Source organism: Equus asinus, chromosome 9 (genome assembly GCF_041296235.1).
Source record: "Equus asinus isolate D_3611 breed Donkey chromosome 9, EquAss-T2T_v2, whole genome shotgun sequence".
NCBI lineage: Eukaryota > Metazoa > Chordata > Mammalia > Perissodactyla > Equidae > Equus > Equus asinus.
Window position 1 is genome coordinate 45495567 of NC_091798.1, and position 17020 is coordinate 45512586.

Consider the following 17020-nt stretch of genomic DNA (forward strand, 5'->3'; position numbering starts at 1 on the left):
AATTTTCTTCTTGGGCTTCTACATGACAAAGGAGAAATATCACCCAACATTATTATCTCTCAGAAAATACTCTCTGGAACCATAAAAAGGGAAATACAGTGAAGCCGGGCCACGGAGGCTGCCCCTTAAATCAGGAGCTTCTAAATTATCGTGGTGGCGCTCTCTAATTCCTCTGGATGAAAACATTAAAGATGACAATGTCCCTTTAAATCAAATGCCCTGGGAGTTGCTGTAAAGAGTCAGTGGGCTTTTTTTTTTTCCTTGTGAGGATTTTTTTTTGTCTCTTTTCACCTTGTAATAAAATATAAATCATAACTTGTGGCAGCAGGCTCTACAGAGTAAGCTGTGAACATGGATTTTCTGAAAATGAAGGTGTTTTGTTAATGGGAATCATCTCATCTCGGGAAACGTGAGAGTTTCAAATGATGAGTTTGCTACTTAACTTCACACTCATTTTTTTTTAGATTCACAGGCTGGCCCCCAGGTCTGGCTGTGGCACCACTGTGATGAACCATGATGGCACACTCTCGGAGGCTGGCAGGCTGCCTCGACCCCTCCTGGAGTAGACCAGCCAGCTCAGGCTATGCAAGGGGGCACAGAGACCCCAGAGCCCACCTACGTGGTAAAGGGAGGCACGGTCTTGGACGGGAGTGCTTAGAGGCAGGAGACCTGGGACCAGGCCTGGCAGACTGAGCTCTTGAGCACCCAGAGAATCCAGAGGCCAGTGCAGCCCCAGGAGGAAGGGATGGGAGCCCCAGGTCAGAGAAGCCTGAATGGCAAAGCCTCAACTAAGTAGACTTGTCTTCTGGGCTCTGGTATAGGAAAGGGGTGAGAGGTGGGGAAAAAATCAATGAGTTGACCCTGGCAAGGACCGGAACCGATGCAGTACAAATCAACCAAGTTCAGCCCTGAGTCTGCTTCTCTCCTCTCTCTACACCCCAGCTCCCATTTCTACAGGCCGAGGTGGAGACTCAGGGCCTGGCAAGGTGAAGTCTGTGAAGTTGGCTGGACTATTGTAACCAAGGTGGAAAAGCAGACTCAGATATTTCAGAGAATTGTCAAGGCTTGGCTCTCAGATGGAAGGGTTAGCTGGTTGCCCCATACACCCTCTACCTGCAGCCTCTTCTCCTCCCTGAACTAGCCAAGCATCTCAAAGGGGTCATTTGTTCTCATTGACTCCATGGCCTTACCCCTAACTCCTGGCTCTTTCCTCTGCGGCCTGTCTACTTCCCTCACCACCTCCACCACACACTTGTACAGCTGAGGAAACTGAGGCCTACAAAGAATACTCATGACCTACTGTGGGCACACCCAATGGGCACGCCTGTGTCTTTATCGGATTTGACCTCTTTGCAGCATTGGGCCCCACTGCCCTCTCTTCTTGAGACTCATTTGCCCTCCACCTCTTCTCCCTGTCCTTGGTGAGTGAGTTCCTCTCTTTTGTCAGCCCCGTACACTTTTTCTATAGAGGGCCAGGTAGCGAGTACTTTAGGCTACGCAAGCCACACAGCCTCTGTCACATTACTTAACTTGCCTTACTTAGACACATTACTCAGCATTGTCGCCTACTTAACTCTGAAATTGTAGTGAAAGGCAGCCATAGACAAACGAGTCTTGCTGCGTTCCTATAAAACTTTATTTGCAAAGCAGGCAGAGGGCCTTCCTGAGACGCTTACATGTGCTTCTCTCCTCAGTCAACGCCCTCCTCAGGAGGGTCCTGCCCCACACGCCTCCAGACACTCAGCTTCCAGCTGACCCTGGAATCCCCTTGGTCATCACTTGTAGGCACCACACACTTAGTATGGCCAAACTCCCCACCGTCCCCCAAGCCCAGCTCTCCTCCTGCTTCTGTCTCACCTGTACTTTCACATTTTCCCTCAAATGTACCTCATTTGTAGTCAGATTGCCAAGTGCTTCCGAGTGGGGCATTGGGTCTTTGAGAAGCTGTATGTGTCAGTGGGAGAAGGCTCAGGGGGTGGAGGGGGAGGTGGAGACTGAGGGCCCCATGGAGAGACTGCAGTGCTAGGAGAGGTGGTGCCGGAGTGGGAAGCCCACCGTTGAGGGCTTGCTGGGCCTGGGATGCTGCCTGCCAACAGGCTGGCCAGCCCACAAGCCAGGGTCTTGGGGTTTCAATGGGGACCCACAGAGTTACGTTGAAGGAAAAGGAGTCCGTGGACGGATTTGCCAGGTGCAAGCAAGAGACCACAGGTGAAGGGCAGGTATCCTGGAGCCATGGGCACCTGTCTCCTGGTCTGCCCAGCTCCAGGTGTTCCAATGGTCACTGAGCAGAAGGCAGGCTCGTTCTCCCAGCCATCTATGAATGCTCCAGCAAGTGCTGAGGCCACAGCCCCTCCCTTCCTGTGTTCCTGCTTTGCCTCACCCCAGTGGCCATATGGCCAAGGCCCAGCAACAATGTCTGCAGCTAAAATTCAGGGGCTTCAGTCATTTCTGTCAAGATCCACAGACCCCACAGAAAGGACAACTCAATGGGGACCCCTAGTTGCCCATGTAGGACCACCTCCCCGAGGGCTGCTGACTTGCCAGGAAGCAGAGATGCTGGACTAAGAGGGAAGACAGACTCAAGGCTTTTTCCTGTTCCCACACAGAGGAGGCTGGCAGGCTTCCCATGGGCTCACAGGAGCTCCAGCCTCCAGCTCCCTTGTTGGAGCTCCACCTGGTGCTGGTGCGGGAGGGGTTAAGCAGGGGTACGGGTGCTGAATGTGCCTCTGATTGATGCTGCTCTAAACATTCTGTTCATTTGGAGCGGCAAGTAGTCTCACCTGCTTCCCGCCCGCCGCATGCAGAGATAAAATTCCATCTTATTCATTCACTCTCCTCACCGTCCAGGGCCATGATATGCGATAATTAATCACCAAGCTGCCTTCGCAAGGGGCACACCCGGGCCGGAGGACAGCCCCTCCCGGTGCCACGCCCATGCGGCTGCTAACAGACTGACGGCGAAGGTTTGCTCAGAGGGCTCATTTCTCATCTCGGCCCCTCTCTTGGGGGTGGAAGGCCGTCAGCACCCCCTGGCACGCAGGCCCTGCTCCTGGCATACTCAGGAAGGCACTGGAATTTATACCGCCCATTTGAAAATAAATTCAACTGAGACAAAATTCTTTTGTTTCAGAAGCCATCGCTCCATTTCTGTTTCTCATCAGGTGAACTGATGGCCGAGGGGAGTGGAAATAAACCACCCTGTGCCCGCAGTGCCTGGTGAACTGCTCCCCAACCCCTCACCACGGTATGGAGCCGAGCGTCCTGCTGCATTACCAGCCAAGGGCTGGTGCCGGGCTTTGGGCAGCTCTGGAAGCAGAACGGTAGGCTGGGGGCTATATCTGTGCCAGGACAGGTTGCGAGACGGCCCAGGAGTCATGCAAACTGAGACAGGTGCCCCCAACTGCAGGACACCTGCCCTCCCGTCTTGTGGTCCCTTATTCCTTTCTGGGGTCTGAAACTCAGTCTCAGAGGGCTTTTCCTTCTGCAGAGATCCTAGGAAAGGGAGACACGCCCAGTCACTCATGTGGGACTGGGAGGAAGTGGTGGCCCAGACCCTGCGCTCCGGAGCTCCTGACCCACCCAGGGAAATGAGGCCCCTGGGCAGAAGTGTAGGGATGTGGAATACTCAGCCACGGGGTCTGAATGCCAGGTGCAGTGGAAATATCCTGAAGGTCGACAGGCTCCCTGGAAGAGGGGCTTGAGCCGGGCTTGAGGAATGGGGCAGACAGAGAGAAGGAAAGGGCTCTACCTTGAGGTGAGAGAAAGGTTCAGAGGAGGGATTAGGAGAGAGGGTTCAAGAATATACTTTCATTCAACATTAATTAAGTACCTACTGTGTTCCTGGTCAGTGTGAAATAGGACTGAATTTGAATGATCAATGGTGGGACGGTCAGAGCTGGGCCTCCAGGCCAGGCTGAGACCTGCGACCTCCAGCTCTGTCCTGCCTTGCCCTGGGGCTCCAAGGCCTGGCAGCCTCCAGGTCCCCACTGTTCTCCCAGCCCCCGGGGTGATAGGGGTTGTGCTCACCCCATGGGCAGGGAGGGACCTGGCTATCCTATGCCTGGTTCCCTTGGTATTTCTGGGACCATGAAAATGTTGGTGGAGCGGCTGGGAGGCCAGTGCTGCTGAGCTGACCTTGCTCCTGAAGAATGCTCCATCAAAGAGAGGCAGCACCTGGAGCTCCCTTGACCAAAGGGCCTCTTACGGGCCTCGGCATGCTTCCCTGAGCCCAGGCTGCAGGGAGAGGAGAGGAGGGCACAGCAACACCTCTGGGGCACAGGGAGCAGCCACCGATGGACCCTCACACTTGTCTTTGGGGCAAGGGCAGGGAGCTGTTCCTTTGACCCAGGAACAATTAGCAAGGTGGCATGAGACCCAGAGAGGCAGAGTGCCCCGTAGTCCCTTCAGTGCTGTCCTGACAGGGCCTGCCACCTGGGTAGATCAATAGAGCTGAGCCACAGCCCTTCTCAGGGGACCAGCAGGCCTTGGGTCCACCTCCACTTTGCAGGAACAAGGGGTCCCCCAAGAAGATCCTGTCCCAGCGTCCAGGGCCAACGGGGACAGGGCAGGGGCTCGTTAAAAGCTTGGTACATTGTTTTGATGAGTTTCCTGCTGTAGGGCTCTGTGCACTGTGACTGTGACAGGTTTTAAGCTGCTCGTGGCTGGGCAGAGTCTGTGTTTGGTCTTGTGAATACTGAATGTGACACTGTTTCCGGATGAGCAGCCACATCAACTTGGACAGCTCAATATAGTGAGCCGGCCGGGCGTGGGGCCTGGGCAGACCCGGACAGGCCCGGGGAAGGGCAGGCCGCGCTTCTCCTTGGCTGTGCCCGTCTCCAAGACTCTCATCTAAGGTCCACAGACTCCACAAGGCCCCAACCTCAGAGAGGTTAAGTCACTGTTCTCAGGGCTCCCCAGCCAGTAATGGGTGGAACTGGGATACTAAAAATAAGTTAATGATTTTTTTAATGGGCAATAACTATTCTTTACTGAGCTGTTACTCTGTGCTGTATAATTTATATATTTGATGTTGTTCAGTCCTCAGACAGGTACTATTCTTAACCCCATTTCACAGATGAGGTGACCGAGGTCAGGCAGTAGTAGCAGAGGTGGGATTAAACCCAGGCAAGTCCAACTCCAAAACACACAGCTTTTCTACTACACTATTCTGCTTCCCAGGGAGAGGATGGGTGAGGGAGAGACCCAGAGTGCTTATGGTGTGGCAGTCATGGAAGGCTCCTTGGAGGAGGTGGCATTTGGCATTTGAGTGGCATCCAGAAGGATATCGTGATTGAAATAAATGCCAGGCAGAACAGTGTGAGCAAAGACACTGAACAGTGTTAGCAAAGGGCATAGAATAATCCCAGAGCACAGGGCACGGGCAGTAGGGCTCAGTGGGAACCATGGGGAACCATAGTGATGAGGTCAGCTAGAGCATACAGGCCTCGAATGCCAGGCCAGGGACAGCCATCCAAGGCTCTGGACAGAGAAGTAGCATCCGGGCTGAGCTGGGTGGAGCTCCCACACCTGCATCTTAGAAAAGGAAATGATCCAAACTGCTGCCCCATCACAGGCCAGAGTCCAGCAGCATCCCCAGACCAGTGCTGACTGAACAGACGTGCACCCGCTATAACTCACACAGGCCCAGCGGCACGCCCCCTCCTCCGTAAAGCGGGTTCTCTCTAAAGCTGTGACACACCCAAGGCTGAGACTTCTGCCTGAGAAGCCTGGTGTTGGCCTCGTGGATGTAAAGATGTGATCGCCAATCCACGCCACCCGGCAAGGCAGGCGCCGCCCCCAGAGTCGAGGGATTGTTTTTAAGTGAAAGAGACGGAAAGAAATTTAAAATCAATGCTTCTCGAATTAAGTTCTCCTTTCGTGGGATTAAAAACATTCCGCTCAAGCCCAGGGGAGCCTGTGGTCTGGGGGCGGCACTGAGGTGGTTAGTGCGTCTCCTGACCTCCAGATGCTCACAAACACTCGGAGCCGAAACAGAGGACCACAGAGGTTCCGGGAAGGGCCCGCCTGCTCGTGAGCATCCTTCCACTTACTAAGGGCCAGTTCAAATGCCACGTCCTCCAAGAAGCTGTCCTCACGCCCTTCCCTCTGGCCCTTCCTTGCTTCCATGTTTTCCTGGAAGGTCCCCAATGCCTGACATGGCCCTGAGCTGGGTCACCGTCTCTAGGCTCATGGGCAGTCAGCTCACCCACCTTTACCCCCGTGACCATATCCCACCAGGCTGCTTCTCCCGCCTCACACAGCAGCTTCTCTGAGGTCATTTTTTTTTTAATAAAGTAAGTTAAAAAGCTCTTTTGAACCACAGCCTGTGGGTGAGATAGAAGGTTTTTGTCAAGACTAAAGAGGTGATTAGCTTGCAGTGGGTGGATGTGTGTCTAAAATGTGCTCTGTAGAAATGAGATCTCTTTGGAAAAAAAGCTAGGCCTCGATACAGGTGTTCTTATGTGTGTGAATTTGGAGATCTGGGAAGGTCTCCCAAAGTTCTAGGTCCGTCGTCCCCCTCAGAGAGCAACACAAGTTAACAGGCATTTACGAGGAGCCCGGCACAATGCTACATACTTTTCACATATTAAATCCTCACAGTCTGTGAGGTAGATCCTAGTATGACTCCCATTTTATAGAAGAGGAAACCAAGGCCCAGAGAGGTAAAGGAATTTGCCCAAGGTTGCACAGTCAGTGACTGGTAGAGCTGGGTTAGAACCCAGGCTCCTAAGCACTGCTCAACATCAAACGCAGGGACACTTAGCAGTCAGCCTAGTGTTATGACCACATCACACACGCACCCAGGCTGCAAGCTCCATGTAGGAAGGCCAGGGTGGCTTCTGCTGTGCTCTGGCACCAAGGACAACGCTTGGTGCAGAACTGAGTTATTGGTGCCCTGGGTAATGGGGCCACTAATCTGGCCCCGTTCACAGAACCCTGTGCTCAGGGCTTATGGTTACCCCTGAAAGCCCAAAAGACAGGTGCTGGCAGAGACTATGCCTGGACACAGCCAAGCCCGAGGGCCATCCTGGGGTCTGTGGAAAGCTTGATGCAGCCCCTGCTTCTGTGCTGCTGGAGGACGGAGATCCGGGTGAGCTGGGGGTTCAGGCAGGCTCCCTGGGGTGGCAGCACTTGTACCCTTGGGAGCTGGGGAACGCTGGGAAATGGCTCCTTTGAAACTGTTGAGGGGACAATGTGAGAGCTCAGACCATACTCTATGGTGGCTCTGAGGGTGAGGTTTCAGGGCCAAGAGAGGGGGCAGGTCTCTCCTGCCCAGGTGGGAGAGGGTCTTGTGCCAGAGGCAGCCTTCGGGAAAGGACCAGAGTCCCCGCGGGCTGGCATCTGTCTGGACCTTACTGGAGCCTTGTTCAGCCCCTCCTTGCCCAGGCACTGTTCAGAACTGAGGTAGTATTCCCATGACAGGTTTTAGCGGTTCCATCTGCATCGCGGTTCCCGTTTGTCTTCTCGTTTCTCTTTCTGTTGTCCATAAGTATTTCTTGCCTTCTCTCTCTTCTCCCAAACTGAGCTCTGCCTGTTTATAATAAGAGGGAAAATGAACCTGTGCAGACCTCCTTGTCCCCTCATGAACTAGCTGGGCATAGAAGGGACAGCATCAAAGGTGCCTGTGCTGACTCAGTGCCATGCTCTGACCATTCCCCGGGCTGCCTGGCAGGGCTCCCAAAGCATCACCCACCACCTCACACACACCTGCTCCAGAGCCTTCAGTGGCTCCCTATTTCCTGGCTTACTGAGTCTGAACTCCTCTGCCTGCTCCCTAGGTCTCATGCCCCAGCCAGCCCTGTTCACAGTTCACTGACACTTACTCAGCCTGTCTCTTCCCATGGGTCTATTTTCATTCCCCCTGACACCTCACCCCCCCCCCCAAAAAAGCTAATTTGTTCAAGGAGGGAAGGAACTGTGTCTGATTCACCTGTCTCCCCAGTATATCACGCTGGACACCCTCGCGGATTTTAGAGTGTTGGTTTATTAACCATTTCAAAGCAGGAAGTGGGAAGGAGATTTGCAGGCGGGGGGCTCATCCAGGTCTTGGATGCCTGAGTCTTCTCCAAGAGGGTCGGCCAAGGACTTAAGAAAAAGATAAAGTGCCCAAAATAGTGTCAGGGCCCAGAGCAGTTATAGAGCCACACATGCTGGGCGGCGCTGTGCCAGGTGCTGGGTCTGCACAGCTGGGGAGGAGGAGGAAGAAGACAACAGGGAGGGTGCTGGGGGCAAGCAGGCGAGTGGGAGAGGTGGAGGCTGAATCAGAGGGCAGCTGCTCATAGCTGCGGGGGTCCCAACTCCAGAGACCAAAGGAGAGTCTGCTCCCCGCTGCCCACATCCTGCCCTCAGCTTCCACCCCAAGGGACACCTGTCTTAAGATCATGAAGGAATGTCACATTTCAACAATAGCAGGATAGGGTTCATTACTTGACTCGCTCTAATTAAAGGAAACAACACTTGGATTAGCAGCAGTCTGACCTGGGGGCACGGACTTGTGAGGTTTGCTCCCTGTGCTGTGCTTGGAGTGCAAGATGTGCACACGGCCTCTCTCCGGGTGCAGCTGGATCGGGGTAGGCGGAGGGCCAGTGCTGGCAGCCCCCCACCCCTCCTGGTGTCTGTGCAGATCAGACCTCATCTTCCCCTGCAGCCTCCTGCTCAGGCAATGCTGTGAACCAACACCCGCTGTCCATCATCCTCAGAATGGTTGCAGTGAGTGTCCATCTGCACATCTGGCCACACCCCTCCAGGGCCCGCTCGCAATTCCCCCCAAGCAACACCTAGAATTTGCTTGCTTGGGGATCTGCTGCCCAGGGTCTGTATGGGGAGGAAGGCCGCCAGGTGTCTGACATTATTGCTATGAGCAAGAGGGTGAGAAAGAAGTGGAGGGCAGGCTGTGCCCCCAGATCTATATATCTTGGGGTAGAGTTCTTGCAAGTGTGCCTCAGTGACTTGTCCTGTTTTTGTTTTGTTTTGTTTTTCTGCTTTCTTTCTCCAAACCCCGCCCCCCCCCCCGTACACAGTTGTATATCTTAGTTGCAGGTCCTTCTAGTTGTGGGTTGTCCTGTTTTATTTGTCGTTTCCCGATGGACATGGCTTTCCAAGACAGGGCCCAAGTCACTGTCCACCTCTAGGACAGCTAAGGCCAGCCCCAGAGCTGCATCCTCAAGGCATGCATGGCCCTGTTAGAGCCTTGACAGGCTCCCACATACACACACACAGCCCCACAAGCTGGGCTCAGGGCCCAAAGGCCCCCAGGGAGAGCTCCTGGAACAGAGTTTTAGGGGGCAAATGGTTTGGGACGCTCAATCCCTTCACCCAAATCTGTGGTGGTGAGTCCTCAGGGGCAGGCGGCAGGGCTCTCTGCAGCCTGGTGGGAAGGCAGTGGCACGTTTGTTTTGATGGGGGGCACCTCCCCAGCCCAGGGCCCCAACCTTGCGCTAACAGGCATTCCGTGCCCCTCTGCTCCCAAATCACTTCTCAGAACATGCTGAGCGTCAGCGGCTGTCTCTCCGAGAAGAGGCAACTGTCAGATGAGCTTTGCGAGACTGTAGTGTTTGTTTAGAGAAAATTCTTTTCCTGCTAAAGAGGCTGTTTGTCCCCTGTGGTCACAAGATCAGTACAGACCCTCTCAAAGCCAGATCCAGGGGCTCAGAGGACCAGAGGGAGTGTGATGAAATCCTGGTCAATGAGGCCGAACCCAGGCAAGTGTTCAGAGAAGGTCCCACTGACCAGGCAGAATCAGCTGTCTGCACCCAGGGGCAGAGTGACTCCAGTGTCTGCTCAGGGACCCCAGGGGCAGCCCAAACCCCTGGGACATGAAGAGGGGACCTGGGACAGAAGGCCCCTCCTCCTACCCCCAGGAGCCACTACTACCCCCCCATCTCATCTCACAAGAAGAGTCCTATGAGGAGAAAACAGTCCTACTGCTAATGGGATTAAGATGCATTTTGAGTTTTCCAATTACGTATCTCAATTATTCCATGAATGTTAATTAGAAGTTGACAATGTAACTGTGAACTGGTAGGAAACCAGAACCTGCAGCTTCTCCCCCAAGTGGCTGCACGTGCCCTACACCAGCACGCACCAGGACACGCAGGAAGACTCCTCTCCATGCCGAATGTTTAAGGAATTTCCGCCAGGCCTCAGCACATGGCTTGGTGCTCCTGCCACTGCTCATCTGTCCCCACAGCAGGACACTGGGCCTTCGTCCATACTGCTTGGAACCCCCTCCTCTGGTCAAACTCCTTTAAGGCTCAGCTCACGTGCCCTCTACACAGGGTGGCTCTGAGGACACAGAGCAGGTGCTCCATCAAGTGTTTCCTCGCTGCCCACATCTCTCCTCAGCTCCCTCCCCTGGGCTCCCTCATCTCCCATTCCCCAGAGCCCGCACGGGGCCTGGCTCACAGTGGGCGCTCCCTAAAGTCATGCTGCAGGGAAAAACTAGGCACTGATGTCCCTGACCAGCTCCACCCACCTGAGAGGCCAGGCTCTGGCCCAGCCCATAATCTGAGAGCCACAAACCCTGGACCCCAGATCCACATGTGCCAACCGCTCATGCAGCAAAATCCTGGCCAACGTGGCTGGGACGTCCTGATCAAAGGCCTGGCCACGCTGCCTCTGACCTGCTCTCTGGAAACCTAACTCAAGCCCTGGAAAAGCCAAGTACCAGGACGGGGGTCCTGCCCAGTGCAGACCCTCAACTGGTAGCTCACGAGGGGAAGACAACCCCTCCTTGGCCATTTTCCCTCCATCGCCTATCCCATCATGCTCTTCCACTTTTATTCTCTTGTTCCAGTTATTCAGCTCACATCTCAGGAGGGTCCTGGACCAGGGCTGCAGTGGCCTTTGGGGAGCTCAGTCAGGGAGTCCTGCAGAGCTGGGTCCTTTGCCTCTCTGAGCCTCAGTTTTCTTGTCTGTACGATGGGAGTCCTAAGAGCAGCTGCTTCAGAGAGCTGTTCTCAGGGCTCGGAATGGTGCGTGTAAAGGGCTAGGCTGAGTGCCAGCAGGATGCTCAGGGAATATTAGCCTTTATTACTACTGTTATTAGCCTCCTAAATCTAACCTACTTGGGAGCATTTTCGTAGAAAGAGGGTTCCAAGCAATAGTTAGCCAGGGTCTTTTGGGGACTCTGGACTCATGACCTTCAAGTGGCCCTCAGGGCCATTAATGCAGATCACAAACACCAGGCAAAGGGCAGAGCTGGCTGGCTCCGGGCTCCCGAGGTGGGGCTGGCGGAAGAGGCAGGATGTGTGACCGCCCCCCTTTCAGAGCATCCCAGGAGTGTCCCAGAGCCAGGGAACCAGCGTACAGCCTCACTGCTCACCCACCAAGTGTTTATCCAGCATGTTGCACACGCCAGGCACAGGGCAGGCTGCTGGGATTCAGTGATGAGCAAAACCAGGTGTGGTTCCTGCCCTCAGAGTGTTTACCATCCTTGGGGGAGAGAGACAGAGAAACAGTGGAGATCCACTCTAGACAGGGTAGTTATGGCATGGGGGCACCCCTCTGAGGGGTAATGTAAAGGAATAGACCTAAAGGATGAGAAGGAGCCAGCCCTAAGTCCAGGCAAAGGACACAGCACATGTGAAGGCCTGGAGTGGGGAACGAGCTTGCTGTGTTCTGGGAATGGAAGGCAGCCCAGCGTGCCTGGTGCGCGGTGGTGAAAGGAAGCTGTAGGCAGGCAGCTCTCACAAAGGAATGAGGGTGGGTTTTGCTCTGCGCGCAGTGGCCAGCTGCTTATTAAGAACCCTGGTTTGGGTGGTGTGGGGTGCCAGGCCCTGTGCTGGACCTGCGAGACCAGGCAGCCGAGGTCCCTGCCCTTGGGGAGCCTCCGACCCAGTGGAGTGTCCTGATGTCCTCCTTTACCGCTGGGGCTCAGTGCGGCCACATTTCAGAGGCAGTTTTCAAAGCCCGTGGGGATGACTTTCAGGCCTCGTTTGCACCCCATGGCCAGTCCACCTCCAGAGTGGCACGGACCTTGGTTGGGAGTTTGGGATGCTCTTTCCATAACTTGGCTCATGAATATTCACGCCTGGGCTCCGGTAGGGAGCTCTGAGCTAACTGCAGCTGGCTGAGAGGCCCAGACTGAGCCTGAGGCCTGAGATTTCAAGGTCTTCCTGCGCTTCCTCCCCATGCCCTCCTGCCATGTTCCACTTGCGCCAGCTTAAGAAATGTGGCCGCTGGAGGCCAGGGGCACTGAAGTGACTGTCCAGGGTCAGAGTGGTGGCCACATGCAGGCCTGGAGGATGCTGAGGGTTAGTTTGCCCCCCTGAACTCAACAAAGGCCCCTGTATGAGTTTCCCAGGACTGCTGTAACAAATTGCTACAAGGTCGCTGGAAATAGTGTAAATGTGTTCGTAGTTCATAGCTCGGGAGGCCAGAAGTCAGAAATCAAGGAGCTGGCAGGGCCATGCTCCCTCTGAAGGCTCCAGGAGAGAATCCTTGCCTCTTCCAACTTTCACTGGCTCCCTGCGTTCTTTAGATTGTAGCAATGTACCTCCCGTGTCTGTCTCCATCTTCACCTGGCCTTTCTCTTTGTCTCCCTGGGTCCTCTCCTCCTCTTAAAAGGACACCAGGGATTGGGTTTAAAGCCCACCCAAAATCCAGAATGACTTCATCTCAAGATCCTTGGGTAATTGCATCTGCAAGGATCCTGTTTTCAAATAAGGTCATATTCTGAGATTCTGGTGGACATAGACTGGAGAGGGATGCTATTCTACCCACTGTAGCCCCCAAGGAGGATGGCCCTGGCAGGGAGTTGGTGTGGGACGTCTGCCGTGTACCGTCTTGGCCCTCACGGGTGCTTGCTACCCCTGTGGCACCTCCATCCCCGATCACTCCTATGCTCTGTGGCTCCCACTCCATCACCACGTTCTCACATTCCCTGGGGCCCCTTCGAGGGTTCCCTGAGCTTCCTAGGAGATATGTAATGACCAGCCCAGGCTCAGCCTGCACCTCCTCACCAGGCTCCTGGGACCCAAGTGTTGGCTACAGTCTACGGTACTAGAAGTCCAGAGAATACACCATCAGCTCTAAAGAACTTCTCCACAGAAACTGACATTCCTCTGCATGAACCATCAGCATCACAGCAGCACTTGAATTACAACCACCCAATATGAGCAGTGTGGCCAGTGCTGGCCAGGGCTGGGGCCTCCCAGTGCGTGGGGATTAGACAGGTGTGCAGCCACATCTTCAGGAAATGATGCCTGGCACCCCTACCCTGGTCTGGGAGCCCAGGGGCCTGAGTTTCAGGCCCAGCAAGGCTGTTAGTGCCCTGATACCTGAGGCTCCCTTGGCTTACTCATCCACACAAGGAGCAGGACTCCAGATGACCTGCAAGGTCCCATCCTCCCTGATGTCCTCGGTCTGAAGCACAGAAATGCCCCTACTCAGCTGTCGGGAAGTAGCTGGAGTTTTCAAGATGAGAGCGACCTGCAGACCTTTGAGAAGCCCCCTCCAGGAGGGCTGCTCTCCTCCAGCATGTCCCTCTGAGCCCAGGACCTGGTGGCCAGCCTTCCACCAAGAGCTTCCTTGCACCTCTGATGTTCCCCAAGGAGTTCCTGACACAGCCTCTGCTGCGATGGCCTCCTAGGGCGGGCAGGGTAAGGGGTCCTGGCTCCCTTAGACTGTGTTGGGGGAAAGTTATCATTAAAACATGTCTGAGTCATGACAGAGGAGGAAGCATAAGCTGATGTCAGCTTTGACAGGATGTGGGAAAGAAAGTTCCAACGGAGGCAGAGCCCTCCTGGAACGCCTGAGAACAGGCAGGCTGTCCATGGGGCTGACAGGCAGGCAAGGTGTGAGAATAAGACCAAGACTGCAGCTGAGGCGCAGCACAAGTCCTGGTGAGCCGAGGCGGGTGGGAGCCACTGCAAGAGTTACACAGGGTCTTACAAGATCCCTTTAGCTCCAAACACACACACCACATTGGAGCTGGGAGCCCTGGGGGAGGCAGGCCTTTGGACAAGGTGTGGGCGCCTGGCCTTCCCGTGGACTGGCACTTTTCAGCTGGCAGTTGTGGGACCTCTCAGTGCTTGTGAACATTGCCACACTAATTGCATCAGCCCAGTAGCACTTTGCCTAGGCCGTGTGACCAGGTCACCACTGATAAGCTGGGGGTGCCCCTGGAGGTCCCTGGGGATAGTCTTTCCATCTGTGACGTAGGCGTGCTTCCTGCTGTTGTGGAGGGCCGTGTGGTCCAGGCCATGGGACTGAGTTTGGAGGGGCTCACACCTCTGGTCACAGGGATGGACAGAGGGAGTGAAGTCCCTTGTCACGTGGGCATCTTCACTAAGGAGTCCCTGCCTAACCCCAGACTGGCTGTTCTTCAGGTTTTGCTTCACAGCAGCAGTAAGTGTCCTTGGAGCAACCCCCAGTAACAATTCAGAACAGGAATTCATTCAAATTGTGTTGGGGGAGAAAAGAGCTGGGGCCTCCAGAACCCTCCGGAGAGTCAGCTATGCTCATGGGCTGCTTCACCCAGAGCACCGGGGTTCATTCCACAGGGCCAGTCAGGCCCAGGGGGGCCCGGCCTCCCTGCAGGCTCCTCCCGGGACTTTCCCGTGGGGAGCTGGATGGAAGCTGATGGGAGCAACAATATATTATTTTCTCTTTATAGTTTTTATTTACCGTATAGCCCTACATTTCAAATTATAATGTTTCTGTCATTTTTTAAACTGTAATTGATGTATACCATACACAGAAAGTACACAAATCAAAAGTGCACAGTTCAGTGAAGTAGGCATGGGCACCCCCGTGTAATCACAGTTCCGATGAACAATTAGAACATTACAGCACCCAGACACCCTCTCTCTTCCCAACTGTAACTATTATCCTGCTTTCTCATACCATAGAGTCATTCTGCGTGTTTCTGAACTTTACATCAATGGAAGCATACAATATGACCCTTTTGTGACTGGCTGCTTCCTCAAAAATAGTTTTGCAAGATTCATCTATTCCAAGTTCATCTATAACAGAGTTTGTTCCTCTTCATTGGTATATAATATTCCATTGTAAGAATATGCCACAGTTGATGTACCTGGGTTGTTTCCCTTTTAGGGCAATTATAAATAACGCTCCTATGAACATTCCTGTGCAAGTCTTTGATATGCGTTTCTGTTGGAAATGGATCTTGGTGTGAAATTGCTGGCCAAGAGTATGCGCAGAGTAATAAGATATTAACTGCTAGTTTTAAACATGCTCCTGTTGTGAGGATGGGGACTTAGACCATGGTGGGGAGGGGGACAATGGCCTTTAGCCCCAAGGCACCTCTTCAGGGTGAGCTAGCAACACAACCTTGAGTGCTCCCCCCCACCACAGCCTTAAGCCCCTGGGTGTTCCTCCAGGCCCCTCCCTGCCTTTGGTCCAGGGACAGTCTCCAGGATTCTGTATCCTAAGGGTCAGGGCTCCCTGGGACAAGCCAAAGAGATGGGGAGCCAGAGCCAGACAGATCTTCAGGGGCCCTTCAATCGCCAGCCGTTAGGCAGCCACCTGCTCGGAGAAGCCACCTGCCTTGCCCTCCCTCTCACTCCCTTCCCTCCCTCTTGCTTCCTCCCCTCCCTCTGCACTGGGGTCCAGCATCCAGCTGGCATGGCCCCTGCTGGCAGCCAGCCCAGTGCAGGGCTGTGAACCCCCCTGCATCTCCCAACTTGGGAGCAAGAGATGCATTTCCCTCTCTGGGTAACGTGCAGACCCCACTTAAAGGGGAAACATTGTGATTTCTCTCTATTGACTTAAATTATGTTTAGAGTAATGTTAGTTAAATATGCACACATATAAAACTAAGTACACGTTCCTTCTGCATAGAGCTCTTTTAAAACCATAAAGCTAAAACAAATTTATAAATGAAATAAAAACAAACTGCAAAACCAATAAACTTCAAATTAACAACCTTAATTTAATGTGACAAATGAGATTGTTTTCCTGAAACTAAATCAGCACTCACAGCGTGACCCTGGGGCACCTGCTGCTGTTCTCTGGGGTTTTCTGTGACTTCATCATGTGCTGGGCGATGACAGCCCTCCCGCCACTTTTCTTCCATTCAAACCATTTCAGAACATTCATTCCTTCAGTCTCCGGACCTCTGAGCCTCCGTCTGCTCATCTGTGAAATGGAGAGAGTAGGTAATAATATTTGTGGTGAGAATTGAGCCGGTTGATGGACACTCAGTGCGTAGCAGGGCCGGCCACGTGGGCAGCCACACAGGCCTCTGCCCTCGGAAGGGCCGGCACTTGGTTTAATGCTCGGCTGTCACAATCTTGAAATTCTTGGTACTTTTTTGAACAAGGGCCCTGCATTTTCAGTTTGCACTGGTCCCCACCAATTACATAGCAGATCCCCTGCAAGACACAGAGCCAGGCACACAGGTGACGCTCAATAATGGTTATTTACTGGGACCTTGTCCCTGTTACTAAGTGCAGTTGCTTTGTGCTGTTTTCCTCTGAAGACGGTTTTATCTTCCTATTATTTAATAGGGACCAGAGATTCCCTATTAAATGTGTCATTTGTTTTTGACTAATTCTCGGAGTTTGGTGTGTGCACAGAGGTGAGGACACAGGTGTGTTGATGGAAGGATTAGCATCTTCCATCACATGGGCAGGCTGAGCACAGTGACCCCATCCCGAGCCCTCTCGCTCAGGACCAGACCCCCAGGCTTCATGGACACTCAATCACTTTTATCATACCTGGTGCAAAATGGGGCCAGGTGGAATACTGCTATTTTCTCAAAACCATTTAAGTAGGTGGCCAGAGTTTAAGTTAACAGGTTATGGAGTTGAAGACAATTTAATGGATTAGAGGCTCACACAGAGTTGCTAATTTAATTTCCCTTTTTTATTGCTGTTCTCCCAAAAAACAGCACAGATAGCCTTTCTCCAAGAGTAAGATATTAATAATCACTGCATTCTGCAAGAGCAGGAAAGGGCATTAAGATTTCGCAAGGTCTCTCTATTTGTCCCTGACTTCTCCAGGCTCCTCCGCTGGCCCAGATAGAGCACAGACCCGGGAGATTAACTGCTCAAAG

General features: G+C 53.6%; 1 protein-coding gene and 1 long non-coding RNA gene across 5 annotated transcripts in view; one reads left to right on the forward strand and one right to left on the reverse strand.

The window, feature by feature from the left end:
- Nucleotides 1-17020, forward strand: part of FSTL4 (follistatin like 4) — a 399058-nt gene that overhangs the window by 299091 nt on the left and 82947 nt on the right. The window lies entirely within an intron of this gene.
- The window catches only part of LOC123290135 (uncharacterized), a 34119-nt gene continuing 32974 nt past the window's right edge, over nt 15876-17020 (reverse strand). The window contains exon 3 of the long non-coding RNA XR_011505826.1: nt 15876-16101. This is a non-coding gene — a long non-coding RNA (uncharacterized lncRNA). The remainder of the gene's footprint in view (nt 16102-17020) is intronic.